We start from the raw sequence: 6,000 nt of genomic DNA on the forward strand, positions 1-6,000 counted from the left end.
TTAGGCCTTTGTAATTACCTTTGGTTGGCCTTCCCACCACTGAAACTCAGAGGAATTTCAGTGGTGGAAACTTGGTTTTGAGGCCCCAAATAGAAGGGGGTTGTCCCCATCCTCTTCTCTTGTGTGTTGGTGTTGATGGCCTTCCTAAAGAGCATGTGTTTCTACTTCTTGGAGGCTTTGTTTAGGCTCATTTTTGTGACTTTCCAGACCTGCCATAACTTTGTTTTGGTCTGTCTTGGTCACCTCTTGCATGCTTCTTATACTTGTAGTGTAAACCTACTTGTAGCCTTGCAAAGTAGCATGTCTTTCTAGGATGTATTGGCTCCATTTCAGTAGGTTTTTGGCTATCATTTGACATGTAATAACTCTGTTTTTGGTTGGTTAGGGCATCCCTCATTTGCTTCTTACACTTGTAGTGTAAGTCTTCTTTACTAGTCTTGTATGCCTAATGCGTGAGCATGTTATTCTAGCATGTGTTGACTTGGTATTAGCCCATTTTTGGTGTTAGTTTGATATGCCATAAATCTGATTTTTGTTGGTTAAGTCATCACACGCTTGGCTTTGGTAGGTGTAGTGTAAACGTCCTTATTGGCCTTACATACTCCATGTTTTGACCCTTCATGCTAGCTTGTTTTGGCTTTTATCCATCCATGTTTTGTCATTGTTTTGGCATGCTCTAGGACTTTTTTGGGTTGTACTGGCGATATGCTTCATGCATTGCATAGCTATAGTGCAAATGCCTTGACTAGTCTTGAGTTTTGAGGCCTCTACCATGCTATACTTGTGATGTTTGCATGCCTTAGCATCATTTTAAATGATATTTCCGAGCTTATATCTTTGTCATACTCTCATGTTTATCACTCCTTCAATGTGTTTGAGAGTTGCACCTTTATGCCTTGTTTGTGAGCCATTGCATGAGTCTCATTTTCTTGCCTTTCAAGCCATCATCTCAGTCCATTTTTGCTACTGTTTTGGCCTGTATAAGGTCTGTTTGGGATTGGTTTAGCCATTTGAGCATTGTCTTGCATGCCTCTAGTATAATACACTTCACTAGCTTTGATGCTTAAGCCTTGCAACATGCATCACATGAGTTGTTTGCATGATTTGAAGTCATTTAACATGACATTTCAGTACTGGAACATGTGCCATTGTACTCCATATTTCATTCTTTCAATGCCTTTTGAGAGTTGTGTTCTTATGCCTAATTGGTGAGCCAATACACGTGCATGCATTTCTTTTGCTTCCATGCCTTTATTTTATCACCAATGGCCTCTATTTGGGCATGGTTGAGGCCTATCCATTTTAGTTTAAGTCCATTGAGCATGATTGATTGCATGTTATTCGCATGCTATGTTGTCCATTGCATTGTGTGTGCCTTGTCCTTTGCATTGTGTATGTTTAGGTCACATTGCATTAAGTATGCTATCATTGCATTGTGCATGCTAATTGGTACTTGCATTGTGTATGCTAGTTGTTGCATGCTTGTTCCTTGCATTGTGTATGCCATGTAGTTACATGTTTGCATGCTTAAGTTACATTGCATGTTTGCCATGTTACTTGTGTTGCATTGTTGTTTGGAATAGGTGTTAGTCCAAACGCGAGAAACGAGGGACGTTTCATACTTCCAGTGATGAAACATGCCTCAATTCTCGGTCGCCGACACTCTTGATTCTACACGATAGAGTACTAGGCCTTATGTGTTTACTTGTGCATTCATTTTCATAATTGAATTGTGCAGCTTCGCCTCTCGGCCATCATGCATTGAAATACGCGATTGGTGGCCCGAGGGTCGAGAACCACACTCCCTTGAATACATGACATGATAGGGAGGGTGGTTGTGCACATATATGTTGCAAATACTTTGCCATGCCCTTTCTTGCTCTCTGTTGCAGCAAAGTGGAGTCTGGCAGCAGCAACCGGTCGGCCGACCAGTATTACTAGCTAGCCAACCACTTTTTCTAGTTTTTTCAGCACAGAAAGTGGTCGGCAAGTGGTCTCCAATGCCAACAACTGGTCGGCAGCATCCCTACAGGTTCCCATGATGGAGTTTCAGCTTTCTGGAGCTTTGAGCAGTGTTCTGGAAACAAGTGCAAACAGAGGCAAGTTGGGGCATCGCGATGGATTTCCGATCGAGGCGATTCAAGCATGTATGCATCCCTCGTCATGAGGCTATTTCAGTGCTGTTGTTAACTTAGAATAGTTGTTTGTTTTAATTTATTTTGTAATAATTAATTAGCTTGTTAGTAAGTTAATTAAGTGATTTGTATTATTTATTCGGACCCTCCGTCGAGAGGGCCAACTGTTGTAATAAGTGTGCGTGTGTGTGATGCATGTCTCCCAACCCCCATTTCTTTCTCCCTTTTATTTGCTACCTTTCGATGGTCAGTTTTAGGGCATATTTTGATTAGCATCCTCATGTTTGCATGCGTGCATCCATTCATTCGTATTGCATGCACCGGGCTCGGCGCATCATACTAACTGCATCGTATTTCAATTCCTACTTGAATACATGTATTGAGTTGCATTTCACATGCCATTTTAGAATAGCCGAACCTATATCTAGTTGCATATTGCATGTGTTGCATTAGACATCTTAACATAGCTAGGATCATACATTGATTTCTAACATAGCTTTTGTTTTGGCTCGGAGTACTTGGTAAGCGTTTATGCTTTAGCATCCTTGCATGTGTGTGAGTGACTGCCATGACAGCATGCTTGTCATAAGGCTAACTGCTTATGTGATATAACTGCCTGAATGCTTGTGGGTGAAGGTTGGATTACTTGAATTGGAACAATTCATTGATTGCGAGTTTTAAGCCCATTTGAGAGTGGCAAATCACCGTGTTTTCTAAAACCCACTTGAGGGTGGAAAAATCCGTATTTTAGCCTACTTGCAAGTAGCAAACCGGTTTAAAAAACAAACATGAGATGTTTTGTTCCAACTTAGGCGATCCAGTCTATACTTGTATGCCGTGTGCATCACATAGTAATTCTAGGTTAATAACCGGCATAAGAGCACATGTGTTTTCAAAAATAAGATATCATGTTAGTAAAAGTCGATATTTGATCGGGCGAGCGGGGGTGCTCATTGCATGACCTTCCCCTCTTGTACCCAAGTTCCTGAGCCGAGACAACTTTGGTGATGACAGACACGTGGCCTTAGGCACGAGTCAGGGTTTCCTAAATTTTTCAAAAATAAAATATTTAGGTGGCGACTCTGTATCTGGCGAAGCAGTCTATGTTTGACACTTCTTTCTAAAATTCATTTTTTCAAAACGATTGGTTGGATTTGGACTCTTTGGTGATTTATCAATCTCACATTGCACTTTGCAAGATCAGATTAAGAACCGTGACATTGAGTCCGAACTGTAGTGAGCCCAATGAACAAAGCGGGATTTTCCTGGGACGTTCGGGCGCGTCTACAGTTTCTGGTGACTCTGCTAGGGATTTAGAGAACTTGACTCGAACTCAAGATATCTTGTTTTGACTACACTTATGTGTTTCTTTGCATTGCATTTGCATTGGTGCGCCTAGGACACCGTGTTTGCCGTCTGCTATTCCTGAACGGTTTGCTGGAGGCTCGCTTTGAGAAATATGCCATAAGGCTGACCGGTTACGGGCTCTACCACGATGGGAACACAAACCTCGGTTGTTACCGAGGCACCCTTTTTGACCATTCGGCCTAGTGCATATCGGAATCCATAATGACTATTCCAAATTAGGACAGATTGTTGATCCGGTTGTAGGTTGTTTGAAACCGCTACGTGCGTGGTGAAACCCTAGCTCCTGACAAAGTAGGACAGGGAAACCCTACCCCAACATAGGGGTGTTTTGGCTCTCATTTGCTTGCTATGTGCTTTTAGAGTGTGCCTCTACGGGAATGCATGTATCGGTTTGCAAGTCTGAGTATCAGGCCTGCGGGTATCAGTATTTTGAGAATTAGTTATATCTGCGGGTATCGGATTCAGTTTTGGGGCAGTAATTTGGGGAACAGTGATCAGTGGTCGAATACAATTATTTAACTTTGCTCATATCTGTTCTAGTGAAATTGGGCTGAGATGTTGCCTATTTTCCTTTTTGCTAGGTAGTCCTGGAACCATAGCTTCAGAAGACTCCAACATTCCCCGGGTACATTGGATTTGTGTTGATAGACTTTGTCAGGTCAAAGATTCAGTTCAAGGGCAAATCAGTGTTCCTTCGCAGAGGCAAGGCAAAGAAAGGCCAGTCAAGGCTCACTAGTTCAACTGATCTGACAGTCACTAGTCACCAGTCACATCATCAGCAGACCTGTAATGGCACAGGGTTCGAAAGAATTTGTGGCAGCGGTAGCAGCGTTAAATCAGGGAACTGCTATTTAGGGTGAGACTAATGCTGAAACGCAACGCCCATCTAGGGCATCTACCACACATCTAGCCTCGGGACCCCAACCGAACGTTGACCCACTTCCGTTAACTGAAGATTTGCAGGGTCTGGATCCCCAAGAAAGGTTGACTCAAACTCAAGTGTCCAGACCCCTAGTGCAGCCTAATGAGAGGTTTTATCCCCTTGATGTTAATGAGCTCAATCCGACTGCAGTGAAAATTACGAACCTTGAGAAGCAATTCAAGAAGGCACAGGGCCTTAACTCCATTCCCAACATTGAGGATGAGTACACCGAGGCTATCGTACGGCTCCTAGACAGATTCAAAATGCCGCATATTGACCGTTTCGAAGGATCTGGAGATCCTATGGTACATATCCGGCTTTTCTTGGATGTCCTGAAGCTAATGGGTCTGACTAGGCCACATAAACTCTCTCTGTATGGAAGAACCCTGTCGGGTATAGCAGCCGCTAGGTATGCCAAGTTGGAGAATACAGTGAAGCAGAATTGAGAAGAGTTGGCTGAGGCCTTTGTCAATCAGTATTCTTACAATACCCAAGTTGAAATGACTATGCAAGAGCTTGAAACAACCCGCCAGAACCCAACAGAGCCTTTTGTGGAATTTATTGCAAGATGGAGAGCAAAGGCAGCACAGATGACAGATCGCCCTTCTGAGAGGGATCAAGTGCGGATAATGGTGCGAAACCTCGAGCATGATATGTTGCAAAAGTTGATAGTCACTCCACTATTCACTTTCAAAAGTTTGCATGAACTGGGGGTTCAGGTCGAGGATGCGTTCAACAGTGGGATCATTCCCAGAACAAGTGAACTGACAATGAGGGCGATTTTAGGGAGTACCAATGCTGGTAGTAGCGTTATTCCCCCGAAATCAATACAGTTGCCACAGCCGACCCTTTTGCCAATCCAAGCCTACAAACCGTTGGCCCAGCCCGAGCTCAGGGCAGAACTTTTGTGATATCCATATTCCGCAATATGTTAATTGGTCCTTAATATGAGTATGGTTATGTGTTTAACATGATTTTGTGTGCCATTATGTGAAAGTATGTGGTTTTGAATTTTTATCTGTTCACCGTAGGAATAACTATTTGATTATCTGCTTTGGGAATTAAATTGAAGGCCTTATCGGCCACAGAAATCAAAATTGAATACGCCATTGCGATTGGCATAATTTTTAGAGTCTATTGATTCGGACCAGATTAAATTGATGAATTAGTGTCCAATTATTTCTTATTATTAAATTGGAATTAGTGGGGCTTTATATAAAGGGCCATATACACTCTCATGGTTTCTTTTTGAGCTCAAAATCTGAGATATACATTTGAGAGGGTGAGAAGGCTGGCTATAGAGAAAGAGGGGAGAATTGTGCAATTTTGGCCTTGAAGCTTGATAACTTTGAAGCTATACTCAAGAATTTGCTATTGATTGGAGAGATTGAGCCTCTAGGTAGGTAATTGATCTTGAATTCAAGTTTGATTAATGGTCAAGAACATGAATTAGTTTGATTATAAGGAATTTAGTTGATTTTGTTGTATTTGAAGTCATGGAATGCATGTATGTGCATAATAGCCATGAATTTGTACAGTTGAGCATGAAAAGTATGATCCATGTAGAATTGTGGC

Source organism: Camellia sinensis, chromosome 4 (genome assembly GCF_055761805.1).
Source record: "Camellia sinensis isolate YWXY chromosome 4, ASM5576180v1, whole genome shotgun sequence".
Classification (NCBI taxonomy): domain Eukaryota; kingdom Viridiplantae; phylum Streptophyta; class Magnoliopsida; order Ericales; family Theaceae; genus Camellia; species Camellia sinensis.